This window comes from Macaca mulatta, chromosome 2, assembly GCF_049350105.2.
Source record: "Macaca mulatta isolate MMU2019108-1 chromosome 2, T2T-MMU8v2.0, whole genome shotgun sequence".
Taxonomy (NCBI): domain Eukaryota; kingdom Metazoa; phylum Chordata; class Mammalia; order Primates; family Cercopithecidae; genus Macaca; species Macaca mulatta.
In genome coordinates, this window is record NC_133407.1 from 11,437,988 (window position 1) to 11,456,760 (window position 18,773).

Consider the following 18,773-nt stretch of genomic DNA (forward strand, 5'->3'; position numbering starts at 1 on the left):
AACCTGTTTCCACGGCAACCAGGCAGGGTGCCAGAAGACAGAGCTTGGGGAGGAGAGAGTCTCTGAAGAGGTGTTTCAAGGCCCTGAACTGAGATTGCAGAGGCAGAGTTTGTGGGTCTAAGTGATCCAAGACAGGGTAGAGGACCTGACCAGAGGTTGAGCTTCAGACCATCTCACCCCGGCCTGGAAAGTGTATGGGGAGGTGAGGACTTGGAAACTGGCTCAGTTTCACCTTGCCACACCCTGGAGGCATCATCAGCATCTGGCTGCTATGGTAACCATGATGCCTTAGGGAGCCAAGGAGAAATAAGGGATGGGGAGATGTAAATTTGTTAGTAGATGGAGCAATAATAATAAACTCTCCCTCGGCTCCCCCAGCCATCTTGTGACCAGCACTTTGCCATTTTCAAAACACAATTGGAGGTCTCTTAAGTTATGATTACTATTGCCGCAGTACAGATCAGGAGCCTGGGACTCACCTAGCCTATAAATGGCAGAGCCTGTATACAAATTCAAGTTGTTGACCCCAGACCAGTTCATTAATTCATTCATGTCAAACATATCCTAACATGTGGGTAGAGTTTGCAGACATGTGCCAGGCTCTATGTCAGTGCTTGTAGCTGACTGTGTACCCAATTATTGTGCAATAGGATCCATGCTGTAATGGCCTTGTGCAAGAGCAGCCACCTGTGCACAAAGGTAGGAGCATTGCATCAGCCAGGCTGGAGTAGACAAGATTATTTCCAAGTTGATTATAGAAGTATAGAAGAGGAGCACCACCCACAGGCAAAATACCCTTTACTATATCTGCCTCTCCTGCTATTTTTAATAAATTATTTTTCCTTTGAAAAAATCATATGGGTTTATTCTAGAAAAATTACAAACTATAGATGAAAGAAAAGGAAGACTCTTCCATAATGCCCCACCCGAGATGACTACTGTTAACATTATGATATGTACATCCCACTTACCATTTTTCTGTACATGTACATGTGTATATGTGTGTGTATACACACACACATTCTGCACACCACATACATTCTACATACCACATTATGACATTTTCAAAAAATAATATATCATGAATATTTTTCTAGGTCATATTCCATAGTAGGATATTATAGGCTACCTATATTCTGTTATATGGATAGGCATAATTTATTTAGCCCGTCCTGTCTTTTAGGGCATTTCGGTTTTATTTCAGTTTCGCACATTACACTCTTGCCATCTATTTGTATAAAACTTGTTGGCGAAGCTCATTGCAAGGATTAGAGACAACACTTCCTACAATTAGAAAACACATCTCTTGACTCCAGTCTCTCCAGAAGCCTGGTGTGGCTAGCAGAATCTGCGCAGGCTCTTCAAACAGTATGAATTTCAGGCAGACAGCAGATCTTGAAGTTTAGTGATGAAAAAGAAGGACCTAAAAATCACCCGTCTGATAGCAGAAACCATCTTCCAAGTGCTTCTCCTGCCGCTTCATGAATGTTTGATGCCTTGATTTATACTATTTTAGCCTCAGTTTATTCATCTTCTCACTGGGATAATAACAAAACAGTATCTGCTGTGATTAAAAATAGGGGCTCTAGAATGGCTTGCCTGGTTGCTTTGTTGCTGTTGTTGTTGCTGTTGTTGTTGTTGTTGTTTCTGAGACAGAGTCTCGCTTTATTGCCCAGGCTGGAGTGCAGTGGCACAATCTCAACTCGCTGCAACCTCCACCTCCCGGGTTCAAGTGATTCTTTGGCCTCAGCCTCCCAAGTAACTGGGATTATAGGCATGCGCCGCCACACCTAATTTTGTGTTTTCAGTAGAGATGGGATTTCACCATGTTGGTCAGGCTGGTCTCAAACTCCTGACCTCAGGTGATCTGCCCGCCTCGGCCTCCCAAAGTGCTGGGATTACAGTGTGAGTCACCGCACCTGGCCGCTTTTTTTAAAAAAAGAAAATTTCCATGTAGCCTCGTAGGTAGCAATTCTAATATATGTAATCTGTATCTTTTCATCCTAGTAAAAATACATGTTAATGTTTTACACGAATATATTTTTAATTTGCATAGTAACAGCAATCACTATATAGCACTACTATGTAGCAATCACTATATAGCACTTACCTGGTAAGTGCTTAGAAGGCATTGTTCTGGTGCTTTATAAATATCAACTTATTTCATTCAATAACAACCTTGACAGGTAGGTATAGCAGCAGCAGCTCCATTTTGCAGATATGTAAGCTAAAGTCTAGAGGTTAGATAACTTGTGCAAGATTTAACAGCTAATAACTAGTTGAATTGGGACTTGAACCTATATGACTGTCTACAAAGCCCCAGCTTTAGCCATTGTGATGCTCAGCATGGAATCTAGAACATAACATCTGCTCATTAAATATGTGTTTCTTCATCATTCACATGGCCATTACAAACCCCAAGAATTGCAAATGAAGTTTATATCATTTCAGCAAATGGGTCACTGGGCCCCCCCACACTGAGGCCACATCTCCCCAAAAGAGGAGTGAGTTGTACTTGACCCACCATGCTCCCTGCTACTGCTGGGGATGCTGCCTCTGCTGCCAAACTTAATGAAGCAATGGTGTCCAAAGACCCCTGATACTCGGTGTAAATATTTTAGAACTGAGAGAGATATTTAGCTTGAAATCTTACCAAAGAAAATATGGTACAGAAAGTCATCTCTAGTCACAGCAACCCTGTAAAGCCTCAATCATTTGATGCCAGGCATCTTGGCTCAATGGAGAGAGCACTTAACAGGAGACACATAGCCCAGCTTTGCTCCTGGCTGGCACTGTGACCTTGGGCAAGTCACTAATTTCCCTTGGCCTCAGTTTGTCCATCTGTTCAATGAAGAATTAGGGGGGATGACAAAGGTAAGGTCCCCTCTGACTTTAGTCATATATGGTTTCAAACAGCTTTATACTTGGAAAACTGAATCCTGGGAGGGCAGGAGGTAGGATGGAGGCCACTGGCTGGAAGAGGGAAGCTTCTAAGAGGCATGGTAGGTAATGCCTGGAGCCAGGCTCTGTCTCCTGGGACCTGCTACATAGTTGACGATCTCTGGGGAGGTGCCACTTTACTAAATTTGTACTGAACACAGCAAGAAGGACATAAATTAAACGTATCAAGCCACTGAACATTAACATTGGAAAAACCGTTTTTTATGTAGAGATGGAGTCTTGCTATATTGCCCAGGCTGGCCTCAAACTCCTGGGCTCAAGCAAACCTCCTGCCTTGGCCTCCCAAAGTGCTAGGATCACAGGTATGAGCCACCTCACCTGGCTGGCATTGGGAAAAACTTTTAAGTTCTTCAGGACCCTTCATTAAACTCTTAGTCCTTCAAGTCAGTATTCTTACCTCTGAATTAGGGCAACCAACACATAAATAAGTAAACTAGTTTAACTAACCTCACAGATATGATGGGAACTGCCTCAGGTGGGAGCTACTGGCCAAAATGAGAATGGGGGCTGTGGACCTTCCCAGAAAATACATGAAGCTGAGAGGAGCTTATAACAAACAGTGCTACCCAGAACAAATCCTCTAGAAGTATTTTGCAGGTGTTGCTACAATAAACACTATGATGACAGAAGACAGAAAGAAAGAATCACCAGAGGGTGTGTGTGTGTGTGTGTGTGTGTGTGTGTGTGTGTGTGTGTGTGTGTGTAACCAGCTGATGCAATCCCCATTGGCACAAATTAAGTTTTATTTAGAACCTGAGCTTGCTGTGCAGAGGCCAGTATAATACATCCTTCTGGATAGCAGAGTATTTTCTCTAATAAAAATTTCTATCAAGACAGAAAATAACACTGTGGTATTGCAACTTGCTCTCTATCAAATGACCTCTAACACCATGGAATCCACAATATAAAGAATGCCAATTCAGATATCTCTAAAGCTGTTGGCCTCACCCTGGCCAATTTCTTAAAGTTTGTGATCATGCTTTAAGCACATAAAACGGTTCAAACTAAATTCCCAACTAGAAAATAGAGTGATGAAAAGGAAAAACAAGTCTCTAATTTTTTTTCTTGAAATGATGCCCTCATGAAAAATCATTCTCAACTGTGGGCAATTTTCTATCCCTAAATGGCATTTGAGAAGAAGGAGGGATGTGTTTTAGGGCTGGACCCATGACTAGAAGTTTCTATTGGTACCCTGTACCAAAGACCTAAATGTGCCTCACAGTCCCCAAACAAAGACTCTTTCCTCCTAGAATGCCCCAACATTGCTGAGCCAGAGCAGTAAGCCCCTCCATAATCTGTTGACTTAATGATATTAAGAGCGCATGTAGTGGTCTCAACTTTAAAGGAACTTTTAATTTTCTTCTCTAATGGAAATTTTGTTTTCCTTGAAAACTAAGATTTCTAAAATAGCAGAGCTCAAAATTGCGGGTACAGAAAGAAAAGAAAAAAAAAAAACTAGTTTACCATCAGGGGTAATTTTGAGAGAACCATTCCATTCCACCCTTTAATTCTTGGAACTAAGCACTATATCATCGTGGTTGCTAATTCTGAGCATATACCAAATCCTGGAGAACATTATCCTAGCCCTGCAAGGTCCTGTCCCCCAGCTGATTCTATAACTGAGTATTCCAAAGACCACCACATTGTTCAATCAGGCCAACTGCTTCGGGATTATGGGTGATACCGTTAAGACTAATGAATTTCATGAGTGTGAGCTCATTGCCAGATTTCCTTTACATTGAAATGAGTTGCCAGTCAGAAGCAATGCTATATGGAATATCACAATGGTATATAAGGAATTCTCTAAATCCACTGCTGAGTGCCTGATATGGTTTGGATTTGCATCCTCACCCAAATCTCATGTCGAATTGTAATCCCCAATGTTGGAAGGAGGTCCTGGTGGGAGGTGATTGGATTATAGTGGTGGATTTCCTCCTTGCTGTTCTGGTGATAGTGATAGAGTTCTCATGAGATCTGATTGTTTAAATGAGTGTAGCACCTCCCCCTTCACTCACTCTTCCTCCTGCTCCAGACACGTAAGCCAAGCCTGCTTTGCTTCACCTTCCGTCATAATTGTAAGTTTCCTAAGGCCTCCTTGGCTATGCTACCTGTACAGCCTATGGAACCCTGAGCCAATTAAACCTATTTTCTTTATATTAATAAATTACCCAGTCTCAGGTATTTCTTTTTAGCAGTGCAAGAATGGACTAATACAATGCCCAAATTCCAAGAACAGAGAGAGATCAACACTGAACCACTGAGTGGGGCATGATTCCATGGGGAACCAACCAACGACCTGATGGCAGGTTGATTACACTGGACCATTTCCATCAAGGAAGGGGTAGACCTTTTTTTCACTGGAAGAAACAATTACCGTGAATATGGACTTCCCTTCCCTCTCCACAATGCCTCTGCCATTTGTGAACTTACATAATGCCTTATTCACTGTTATGGTATTTCTCCACTTGGGACTTTCCTTTTAGCTGCTTAGGCTTCTTCACTACATGGTAGTTTGTTTCCAAGAAGATTCATTCTAGGAAGAACAAATGGAAGCTTCCAATCCTCCTTAAGGCTAGAGTCAGAAGTCCCAGAACATCACTCCTGTCATATTCTGTTGATGAAAGCAATCACAGGGCCAGCTTGATTTCAGGGAATGGGAAATAAACCAATTCTTGATGGGGAAATGACTTGTGCCTATAGGAAGGGAAGGAATTGGTGGCAGCCATCTTCGGAGACTTTCAACCACAGTACCTGATTATTTTTCTTCATCCTTCAAAGAGCTTAGTGCCTTGAGAACACTATGTCAAATTCTATGATGTAGGTAGAGGCTGACATTATTTTGCAAAAGCAAGCAAACTAAGGATCAAAAAGGCAAAGTAGCCAAAGCCAAAGAGTAAACTAATCCAGCAAGTCCAATCCCAAAACATAGGCAGATAGGAACAATAGGGCTGCTCCCTTTGGAACAAAGCAAAGGAAAGCATTACAGGTTCCCAGCCTGCCAGTACCACCCCCCTCTGCATGCCCAGTCATGATTTATAAGAATCTCTTCCTCTGCTTCCCCTCCACCCTGACAGCAACCATTGAACTTCTTTTCCAAGCTCTTGCTCAAGTTTGTGAGGCTTATGTGCCTACCATCAGCAAGGGGGCCCTTCAGAGATATACAGCCCAAAATCCAAAGTCCCCCAGTCTTCATTCTGTTGAAGTTTTATTGCCATAAAACTGCTTTGTTGTTTTTTTTGTTTTGTTTTGTTTTGTTTTTCAGAGATAGGGTCTCTCTATGTTGCCCAGGTTACTCTTGAACTTTTAGGCTCAAGCAATCCTCCTTTTCAGCCTCCTGAGTAGCTGGAATTACAGGCACACACCACTGTGCCCAGTTTATGTGTTTTGTTTTTTCTATGTTTGTTTTTTGAGACAGGGTCTCACTCTGTCATTCAGACTGGAGTGCAGTCGTTCAATCATGGTTCACTGCAGCCTTGATCTCCTGGGCTCAACTGATCCTCCCATGTCAGCCCCACAAATAACTAGGACTACAGGCATGCACCATCATGATCAGCTGATTTTTTATTTATTTATTTTTTTGTACCGTTAGGGTCTCACTATGTTGCCTAGGCTGGTCTCAGACTCCTGGGCTCACGCGATCTTCCCACCTCAGCCTCCCAAAGTTCTAAGACTACAGGCATGCACCACTGTGCCCAGTCTCTGTGCTTTTTTTTTTTTTTTTCAAGTGCAAGATCTTGTCTTTGAGAAGAGCATTCATTAGAAAATGTTCTATGGATATTACCAAGGGAACAGGGCCATGGTCCAGGAAGTGAAAAAGGGCATACTTGAGAGAAATTATCAAGTCCTCAAAAACTAATTTCCCCATTTTCAGGATATTCGATCTAGTATAAAAGACAGCTACCTTCCCCTTATTCTGAAGAAGGGGCAAGGTAACATTACATGTGGGGAAGCAACAATTTTATTCATTTATTTGTTTTTTAAAAAACTCTGAATTACCAACTACCATGTGCCAGGCTCTATTCTGGACTCATGGGATGTAGAGATAAATTAGTCTCACTCATTTCATGTCCAATGAACATCAATAGCCAGGTGACCCACACTAACCCAGAGCCTTTGGCTTAGGACATGAAGACTGAGCCTTAAGCATGTTCCTGTTGCTGAGCAGCCACTACTATGGGAATGTATCTTCAGATTGTACCCCCAAGAGATTATTCCTGAAGCAGTTTTGGAAAGACATGCTACTGTTCAACCATAATAACATTTCCTGGAAGGTCTAGTAGGAAATGAAGTCACCGTACATTATCAGACCATCTTACTGTGGTTGAATGGCATATTCATGGGGTTCAGAGGACAGGACACAACTTTCCTTTACTCTTCATCAAGTCTCCAATAGGTTCACTGAGAATCCACCTAGAATGCATGTCCAGAACTTTCCCTTATTTTTCTGGTCTCATTTCTAGGTCTTCTCTTTGATCTCTTCTGCTCTTCTACTTTCTCTTCAGGACTTTGTTCAACCTTCAGTGCAGAGTATCTATAAGCTAATAACCTTTCTCCCACTAATACTGACCACATTCTATTGCATAGCTGTCATTTCTTACTATGCTAACAAAGTTTATGTCCCTTCATTCTTTTATATCAAAGACCTCTACTCACTAGGGTAAAAGGAAGAAAGAAAATAGAGGAAGGAGGAGAAAAAAAAATCCATTCTGAAACATATTTGCCCCTCCTCTGAGCATGACCTTTCCAAGAAAAGCAATAAAACAAGAAAACTTGGTTCTCTCTTTTGGAAATGAGAGGAAACTACTCTGGACAGCAGATGTGTACTTCACAGTGGCCACAAAATAAACCTGAATCACATTTGCATTCAGTCACTTTGGCTGAGTCTCTACCACATGACCTGAAAATACAAAGATGTATAAAACAGAATTAAGAGTAAAAGGGATCCTGGAAATTATCTAGTCTGATCATGATCAGATGTGCCAGTGACTCTGAGACATTTCATGTGAAGATTTAAATAGGCATAAAATAATCAGATTTTAATTTACAGAGAAGGTGATTCTTCACATAGAATGAGGAGACTTCATTGTCTATCTTTAGACAGACCCAGTGATCTGGGATTAGGGTTGCCTCTGAAATCCAAGTAATAACCAATGCCTACTGAGAGCCAAGCAGTTACCAGCCTGAATGTGAACATTTCCAGTGACATGGAGCTCATTATCCACTGGTAGCAGCACTATCTAACCCCTGGCTATCAAGAAGCTTTTCTTTACTGAGTGCCACCATCTCACTTTCTAAAACCTTGGCTCTCTGTGCCTTGCAATAGAAAGCACTTAACAACATGCCAGTCCACGTAAGTAGGCAGCTAATAGTGACTACTTTTGGGGGGTAAAAGGGGTGTTGTAGTTTTATTGTTACCACTATTAAAGCCTATGTTTATAAGCTGTAAAATTCTGCATTGCCAGAACACCACTGGCTTGTTTTATTCTTTAAACATGAAAGCTTTTTAAAAGAATACCTTGTAATGAGCTGAAATGCAATTTTAGGAGAAAGACGGAGCACTATTTATTCTCTTCTTTGACACAACTTTCCATAATGGCTAACAATCTCTACTTGCTAATCTGAATATTATGGAAACTTTCAAGCACATAGAAAAGCGAAACAGACAATGAAACTCCACGTGCCCATCACCCAGCTTCAGTAACCACCAGTTATATGTCTTCTAAAATATTTTCTTTAACCCGGTATCTGAGATTTCCTTCAAATAACATGGGTAGGGGTGTAGACGAAATATGATTGACCATGAGTTGGTAATGTTGAGGCTGAGTAGTTGATACATGGACATTTATTATACTATCCTATGTATTTTTTTGTATATTGAAACTTTCCATAATAGTAAATAAATAAATAAGCATTTTTTCTTTTGCTTATTGCATTAGTCAGAGTTCTCTGGAGAAACAGAACCAATAGGAAAAAGAGAGAGAGAGAGTATAAGGGATTGGCTCACATAATTATAAGGACTGAAAAGCCCATGATCTTCCCTCTGTGAGCAGAAGACCTGGGAAAGCTAGTGGTGCAGCTGGTTCAAGTCCGAAAGCTTGAGAACCCAAAGGACCAATGGTGTAGCTCACAGTCCAAGAGATGTCCTAGTTCAGGTAGTCAGGCAAGAGAGTGAATTCTCCCTTCCTCTGCCATTTTGTTCTATTCTATCCCTCAACAGATTGGATGATGCCCCACCTACACTGAGGAGGGCAATCTACTTTCCTCAGTCTACAGATTCAAATGCTAATCTCATTTGGAAACACTTCACAGAGACACACCAGAAATCATGTTTAACCAAATATCTGCACTCCGTGAACCTGTCAAAGCGACACATGAAATTAACCGTCATTGTTCTCTCCTAAATTTTTGCTTTCAAAACAGTGAACTCATGTTCTTGTTCCTTGTATCTATAGACTTCCAGTTTAAACTTCTGTGTTCTGAATTTTTCCATACTGTTCCTATCATTGTAATGATAACCTTATATATGTAAAACAGTTCAAAAATGTTCCTCGGCAGGGCACGGTGGGTCACGCCTGTAATCCCAGCACTTTGTGACGCCAAGACGGGCGGATCACGAGGTCAGGAGATCGAGACCATCCTGGCTAACACGGTGAAACCCCATCTCTACTAAAATACAAAAAAAAAAAAAAATTAGCCAGGCATGGTGGCGGGCACCTGTAGTCCCAGCTACTCGGGAGGCTGAGGCAGGAGAATGGCATGAACCCGGGAGGCAGAACTTGCAGTGAGCTGAGATCACGCCACTACACTCCAGCCTGGGGGACAGAGCGAGACTCCATCTCAAAAAAAAAAAAAAGTTCCTCTTACAGCCTCACATATACTTACCAATGAATGTCTGTATTTGAAATACTCAGGGCATACATAAGAAGTAGGTAATTAGCATAGTAAGTAGGTCTATTATCCAGAAGCCTGGCTTCTCAGGCCAAAAGAATTATCATTATTCTAAGGCCTCAACTTTTGATTGGCTTTTCTTTGGAGGTTAATTTATAAGTTTACATGGAATTTCGGGGTTGCAATAATTTGACATAGGTGAATGAAATTGGAAAGTCATGTACATCAGGCAAACAGGACAAAAGACAGTGAAACAACCAGGTGCATCCTTCACTGCCAGTCACATCAGCTGTGAAGTCCATTGCTTTATCAAAATCTGTTCTCACATTCTCTTGAAAGTCAATGTTGGTCTCTCAAGGATCTAAGTTAATTCCTTTGTAGACCTCGTTCAGGAGAAGAGGGCTAAGGGAGTACTCACTTGTTAGCCACTAAGGAACCAAGAATCCTCAAACTGCAGATTCTCTCTTTGGTGTCCCAGAGCAGATATTTACTTCCCTGGGATCCAATTCTTGACCTAGATTAACTCCTGTATGAATCACAGAGAGAAGTTCCAGTGAGAAAGAGTCCTGATCTACATATCCTGGAGGGAGGTCCTTCCCTTGAGCTGGGTATAGGCCACGCCTCACTTTGTGGTTAGGGGTGGCAGGATGGTTAGTGCCAGACACAGCCTGAAAGAGAAGTAGGAAAGGTGAGCCCTGAGGCTAGACTGGGCAACGTCCCAGAACTGAGAGGCTGGCCAGCAGGGCAGGTGTGAGGTCAGTCCTATTGCAGGCTGTCTGAGGCAGCAGCTCCAGGAGGTGCACCTCTCTCAGTTTCCAGGAGCCAAGCCCTGCTCAGGAAGAGAGATGGCTTTCATACCAGGTAGGAGGCCAAGGGGCCTAAAGCTCTTTATCTGTAAGCTCATGGGGAACAGATTCAGAAGGCCCGATCAAATAAACACTCCAGCCCAGAACTGGCCAAGTCTGCACCAGAATAAACTCATGAGTCATACTGACCCTGGTGTTGCCTTACATGGCAGCTAACAAGGCTGGCTAGTCTAAGGGCTTTGGCATCCATAGCCATTTTGACTTAGCACTACCTTTACTATTTTAACTTCTTGCCGTTGTTTGACTGACTGGTATTTCAGGCTTCTTGGACCCATGCTTCTGAAAGCAACTGACATCTGGTGTGATAAAATGGTGCCTTATACCCCTGCATATCTATGCAGGTCTGTCTTAGGGGTAAATACGAAACTCAGTTAACACATTCTACATTGATAACTCTCAGAAACTACAGGAGAGAGATAGTATTAGCAAGACCTGTGTGGAAAGAACAAGAAAGGGAGAAATGAGAGGTCCACATTCTGTCACTGCTATGAGACTTGCCGTGTGACCAAAGAACGTGGCCTCTCTGCTTCTGCATTTCTGTGTACTTAAAATCAGCGGAAGTGTATTACGTGATCTCAAAGTTTCCTTCCTGCTCTAGCAATTTGTGGGTCAAGATTACATGAAACACCTATAGCTTTGGTAAAAGCAAAATTCTCCTCTCCCAAACCTCTTAGATACTCAGAAACATATAGAATGAGCTACTTTCTATTTTCCCCATGAAGGAGTATTGCTGTGCTCATAAAGTTTTTCTTATTAAATATTTTCAGAATAAATAAGAAATGATGGCTATCTAGAAACCTCCCCCAATTTTTAATGTCCAAAGTTGTAATCACTCCCTGATCTAGACAGTTCTTGGCTATATCTTTACCCAAATAAATATGTCCGCCAATATTTTCTGAATCCAAATAAACTTAGCAGGACCTACAAAAAAAAAAAAAAAAAAAAAAGGTATGTAACCATGGAAATCAATCCCTGCTCTCACACTGTAGGACTGCCCCAACTTGGGTGATCTGCTTAACAAGTCACTCAAGTTCCAACCCATGATCTGGTCTCATTTAACTTGCAAAGCACAGCTCCTACCACCTGACCCTCTCTCAACAGACATAGCAGATGCTTTTCCTTTCCCACAAAAGGATGCACAATCCCACCTCCATTTCTTTGCTCTTACTCTTTCTTCTACCAAAATTTCGTTCCCCTCTTCATGGAGCACTATTTTATCCAGCCTGGTGTGCTTCTCTCCTATACTTGGGCCGAGGAGGAGGCAAGTTTCTATGCTCTCTTTAGCAGCCCACATTTTCCATACCACAGCATTTATAAGGATTGCTAGCATTTAATGAACACTTACTATACACCAAACAGGCACCCTGCTAAAGATTTACATTTTCTTCTGATATCAACCCTATGATAGGCGCTTGCTTTTCCACCTTTCATGGGTGACTCAAATAATCCATCCACTTCCCCCAGTGTGCGTGTTGAGCTCCAGTCGGCTATGGGCATGCCCACACAAGCCCTGGGCAGGTTCCCTCATCTGCACAAAAGCATCTGCTGTAAACACTTGTGGGACGGGTCAGAGATTCCCTGGAGATCACTTTTTATCTGCCTAGGCATTTGGCTGTCTCAAAATTGTATTTAACTAATATAGTAAATGTTGAATAAATATTAGTCATTATTGTATTATTTCTGAGCTAGAATGAGCTTTGAAGATCATCTAGGTCAACTGCTCATCCCAATGAAAGAATCCTCTTTAACCTTGTCTGCATTTCAAACGTCTGCTTGAATACCTCCTCCTACACTTACTCACTACTTCATACCCTGCTGAATTTGACAAAGCACTGCCTTTTGTTATACTCGTGCTTGAGAGTTTAAAATAAAACATGCAAGCCACCTGTTTTCCTGTTCCATCCATATAGTGACCTTAGGTTTGCTTTTCGGACTCACATTGACTGCCTGCTATCCTTCCCACAACTTCATGGCACACTTCAGATATTTAAAGGCCGCAGCTATTATGATCTTTAGAGCTTTCCCAGCCTTCATCTCAAAACACAAGCCTCAGAAAATGGCTCTGTGACTAACTTCCATTACATACAGAATACTAAAGTCATGGGGGAAAGTAAAGAGGTTTCCAGGTGTTGATGAAAAAAGTCGAACTCTGTGAAATATTTGAAGAGATTTATTCTGAGCCAAATATGAGTGACCATGGCCTACGGTACAGCCCTCAGGAGGTCCTGAGAACATGTGCCCAAGGTGGGCAGGGCGCAGCTTGGTTTTATACATTTTAGAGAGGCATGAGACATCAATCAAATACATTTAAAAAATACATTGGTTTGGTCCAGAAAGGCAGAACAACTCAAAGCAGGGGCTTCCAGACCATAGGTGAATTTAAACATTTTCTAGACAACAACTGGTTGAGTTTGTCTTTAGACCTGGGATTCATACAAAGGGAATGTTCAGGTTAAGATAAAGATTGTGGAGACCAAAGTTCTTTTAAAGTCTTATAGTGGCTGCCCTTAGAGACAACAGGTGACAAACGTTTCCTATTCAGATCTTAGTTAATCTCTTTAGGATTGGGAAGGTCTGGAAGAAAAAGATCTAGCTGTGTTAGTAGAGATTCTTTACAGATGCAAATTTTCCCCCACAAAGAACAACTTTGTATGGCTATTTCAAAACATGGCAAAGAAAGGTGTTTTGGAGTAAAATACTTTTATTTTCTTGTCTCATAATGTTATGCCAGAGTCGGGTTGGAAAGCAAATCATGATATACAGGGTTCAATCAAACCCATCTGATGGGAATTTATGAATTGTAGGGCATGACTCCCCAGACCCCTTAGACAGGAATTCAGGCAAGATAAACAAATCAGAGTTTAGTCCTCATGGGGAACGCCTCCATACCCGCAGCTTCCAGCCATCTTCCAGGTATTAACACGTGGAAGCACCTGCAGGGCAAGGCCTCTTGGGCTTCTCTTCCCTCTCTCCTACTCATTCGAGGCTTTGCTCCAGGTCTTTAAGGGATATTTATTTTAAGGAACCAGGACTTCTTTCTTCACAGTGATTTGCAGCTTGGAGGCCTGCACAGACTTCAGGGTGCAGTCATCACTCGGTATCCATGGGGGGGTTGGTTCCAGGATCCTCGATGGATACCAAACTTCAGAATGCTCAAGTCCCTGATATAAAATGACATAGTACTTGCATGTCACCCACACACATCCTCCTGTACACGTTAAATCATCTCTAGATTACTCATAATATCTAATGCGGTGTAAATGCTAGGTAAACTGTGTTATACTGTATTTTTTAGAGAATGACAAGAGAAGGCCCGGCACGGTGGCTCACACCTGTAATCCCAGAACTTTGGGAGGCCAAGGAAGGAGGATCATGAGGTCAGGAGATCGAGACCATCCTGGCTAACATGGTGAAACCCCATCTCTACTAAAAATACAGAATAATTAGCCAGGCGTGGTGGCAGGTGCCTGTAATTTCAGCTACTCAGGAGGCTGAGGCAGGAGAATGGCGTGAACCGGGAGGTGGAGCTTGCGGTGAGCCAAGATCGTGCCATCGGGCGACAGAGTGAGACTCCATCTCAAAAGAAAAAAAAAAAAAAAGAAAAGAGAATGACAAGAGAAAAGGTCTGTACATGTTCAGTGTAGACCAACCATCATAGGCATAACTACATTATCTGCAGTTGGTTGAATGAATAGATGTGGAACCCACAGATACAGACGGCCGACTGCACTGAAAAAGATGACTTCTGTCTGCATTCCTGCTTCTCTGCCACTTACCTCTATCCTTCAAACTCTGGCCTTTTCCCTCAGGCCCAGTTCAAAGTTACCTCCTCAGGGGGCTTTTCCAGATTGTCCCCTGAAAATAATATATCCTCTTCTTGATTTTTTTTTTTCTTGCTTTAAAGAAAATTATTTTGGTCATTATCTCTTTGTATGAAGGTCAAATTCATGTCTAATTAACCCATGTCTCATTCATCATTATGGCTGCAGAAGAATGGAGTATACTGGATGGGTGAAGACAGAACACCCATATTATGTGTACCCTAGATATAACTCCTAGATCGCCTCCTCTCTGCAGATGCCCCCATTCCTCAGCTGGGAATACTGGCTGCTGATGGCTCAATAGGAATTGCCCTTCACAACTGGTGCCTAAGACCAATAACTGGCTGACTGAAGGACCCAAAGGCCTGTACCTGACTGAGGACAACTCTGAAGAGCCATCTCAGATCCAGAGCTGCCCAAAGGATGAGCTGAGGCTCAGTTGCAATCTCATTGCATGTCAGTTTCTTGTCTGTCTGTTCCTGCCTTCTTCGTCTCCCTGTACATATTAACTCCCAAAAGCACTTCCCAGAAAATGCTGTATGCAACTCTCCATCCCAGAGTCTTTTTCCAGGAAACTCAACTGAAAGCACCCTTAGCTTCACCGTAGAACATCACCATGGCCACACACCTGGTGCATCCTCCCTTCCTTAATGAGTCTCAACAAATGGACATGGAGCCAAGGGAATGCTGATGTAAGGTGTGAACTCAAAGGCTGCAAGGGAGGGAGTCTCAGGAGAAGAGATTTGCCCCTCAGGATGGAGGAGACCTGTAGCTTCAGACCCCAGCACTCCCTCCATGACATGGGACAAAGAGCAGAAGGAGCCTCAAAAATGTCTCCTCTGTTATCCTCAGCAAGGACTACATAAACTGAACGGAATGAAGGGGAAAATAAGACACAGAGGAAGGGAAGACAAGTGGAGGGGAAGAAAGAGGAGAGAGAAATAAACAGGAAAAACTAAAGGGGGAGACAAAGGAGCCACAGAGAGAAACAGAACTGGAGCGAGAAAGAAGGCAGATTCTCCACAAGTGCACTTCTGAAAACGGTAGAGACTCATTTCAGTCTATGCTTCCTTTGCATCCTTGTGGCTTAAATGTTTTTACAGGTTCAATTTGGGTTAAATTTTTATTTTGATTTGGCTGCATTTGGTTTGTTTTTGTTGTTGTTTAAATTGGTATATATTACACATTTATTAGTGAATATGCCTCTGAAATGAGCAACAATATTTTTTAAAATAATCATTTCACCACTTAGTCAAGCAGAACTAGCAAATTTGATTTTTTAAAAAAGTACAAATCTCTCAAAAATTTCATATATGTGTATCATATATACATATATATGTATGTATATATATATAATGCAACATACTAGTTATGTTAAATGCTAAAAACCGGTATAAAAGCAATGGAGTGGAAAAAACACATATTTAAGCTATAAGAACCACTTTTTCTCTGTATATTAGCATTTTCTCAAATACATACAAGGGGAAAAGTAAGGTAACTGTAAAATGTGAAACAAATGGGCCCCCAAAATTACATGTATTTATATATATATAAGTATATATATATATACACACACACACACACATATATACATATAGGTAATTATGTATTTATATGCAAAACCTTTCTGACACCCAGAACATAGGCACTGGGCTAGGGGAAGGTGCCCACTGTCATGCCTAGGCCAGAATTTGGTAAATACAAGAGTAAACAATGACAAGCTGTCAGCACAGGAAATCACTGGTAACATGGCATCTACAGCAAGGTTGGCAAATTACAGGCATCCTAAGTAATTGTTTTATAATATTTTTTTGAGAGGTTTCATTCTGTCAGCCAGGCTGGAGTACAGTGGCTCAATCATGACTCACTGCAGCCTTGACTTCCCAGGCTCAAGCAATCCTCCCACCTCAGCCTCCCCAGTAGCTGGGACCACAGGTACATGCCATTATGCCTAGCTTATTTTTGTTTTTTGTTTTTTGTGTTTTTTTTGTAGAGACATCGTTTTACCATGTTGCCCAGGCTGGTCTCAAACTCCTGGGCTCAAGCAATCCTCAATCTCAGCCTCCCACTGCTGGGATTACAAGCATGAGCCACAGCACCTGGCCAATCTTTTTTTAATGATGATTTTTTTGTAGGTTGTGTTCTCCCACTCCCCAACAGTGCCTGCCCCGCCCCACCACCACACACACACACACACACACACACCCTGGAGCTGCTTTTTGGATTCATCGCTGCAGCCAACACACAAGCTGTGAGCCTGTTTCCTCCTGACCCAGGAACCATAAGAGTTTGGGAAACCTTTGGTTGGGGGTGGGAAGGAAGGGGGTTTGGAACACCGCTATAAACATAGGATCATCACCTGGAGTTACATACAGTAAGACTTTGGGTTCTCCATGGGGGTGGGACCAGGCTGATGGGCCCACAGCAGGCTGGGATGGAAGGCGGAAAGCGAGGCCTACTGCAGGGAAGAACGAGGTGGCTGGAGCATCCCTGAGGCAGCAGACACCAGCAGTGGCCTGCCAGGATGTGTGGCCCCACATGTGGTTTGCTCTGGGCAGCAACCTCAGCTGGGGGGAAGAAAGGAAAGGAATGAGACCAAGGAAAGAGGGTTGGGAGCTCAGCCAGACACTATTGAAGCCTCCTCCAGACCTTGGAGGCCAGGGATCAGGCTTGCTTTTTGCTTTGAAGATTTGTTTTTGTTTGAAGATCCACAGAAGCTCAAGTGTCTCCCAGCAGAGTTGGCACAGATTCCCCTCTGTACTGCCTGCCTGCCTGCCTGGGCCCCCTCCTCAGATCACAGGACAGGGGATGACTGTCCTGTAGACATGCATCAAGTCATTCACCCAGACTAAGAAGTAGTCCTTTGTTTCTTCCACTGCCCGTTGGCATGACCATGCAGAGGAGGTAAGTTTGGACCACCTCACAGTCATTCACTACACAGAGCCACAGCAAAAAGAAGCACATTGCAAAAGGGCATTGAAAAACAATTGGCATGATTATTAACATCTCTCCAACAGGTGGCAGATAAGGAATTTCCCTATATAACACAAAGCAGTGTCCTAAGCTTCCTTTTCACTCCTTCATTTCCCATTTACCATGACTATTCTTCTGACATCTTTTTCTTCTTTTTCTCTCCAGCCCTCTGCCCAGTAACCCATTCCTTGCTGGCTCCCCTGAGTACCTTCCCCCAACAAAACCTGTTAACTCACGTGCCTCCTTCTCCCCAAATCACTTGAGTTCTTTCCTGAGTGGCTTTATGGCCAATTTGACTTCTCTTTGCTCCTTCCAGTTCTCCCTATCAACTATTTCTGTTGGCACAACATGGGCATGACGGAGGAGGGAGGAACAGGGCAGTGCTGTCTCAAGAAACCAGCTCTCTGACCACTCCACTACCAGGCTTTAACTCTCTGCCTAGGCTGTTTTCACTTTGTTTTGCTTTGTTTGAGATGGAATCTCACTCTGTCACCCGGGATGGAGTGCAATGGCGCAATCTTGGCTCACTGCAAACTCCGCCTTCCAGAGTCAAGCAATTCTCCTACCTCAGCCTCCTGAGTAGCTGGGACTAGGCATGCGCCACCGTGCTCGGCTAACTTTTGTATTCTTAGTAGAGACAAGGTTTTGCCATGGTGGTCAGGCTGGTCTCAAACTCCTGACCTCAGGTGATCCACCTCCCTCAGCCTCCCAAATTGCTGGGATTATAGACATGAGCCACTGTGCCCAGTCATGCCTAGGCTGTTTTCACATCTCATGCTGGGAAGAAACTATCACAGACCCTACTGCTGTTTTCCTCCCATTCCAGACAACTGCTGTGTTCAGTGCATATGGCGAGTTAGAAAGCGGGGATGGCACGGCCTAGAGAGAGGAACAGAGAGCGGGAGTGTTAAATCTGCTATTAGACATCATCATGACCAGCCTTGCCATTTTGTTTCACAGGTCAAAGTGAGTGTTATTCACCTAAAGTTTGTCATTATAAGCTCCGCCATGTCTCACTTAGAATTTTTCCAGACATTGGCAAGTGGTCTGTTGCCATCTTTATTTCTCAATGCTATGGCAAAATGTGCTTTTATGGCCGGGCACAGTGGCTCACACCTGTAATCCTAACATTTTGGGAGGCCGAGGCGGCTGGATTGCCTGAAATCAGGAGTTCGAGACCAGCCTGGGCAACATGGTGAAACCTCATCTCTACTAAAATACAAAAAGTTAGTCGGGCATGGTGCCATGAGCCTGTAATCCCAGC

The 18,773-nt window shown here is 42.9% G+C and overlaps 1 long non-coding RNA gene across 1 annotated transcript; it reads left to right on the forward strand.

The window, feature by feature from the left end:
* The first annotated feature begins 10,569 nt into the window (after positions 1-10,569).
* Positions 10,570-15,678, forward strand: LOC144338991 (uncharacterized). The gene is made up of 2 exons (XR_013413512.1): positions 10,570-10,710; positions 14,705-15,678. It is a non-coding gene; the product is annotated as an uncharacterized LOC144338991 (long non-coding RNA).
* The last annotated feature ends 3,095 nt before the right edge of the window (positions 15,679-18,773 follow it).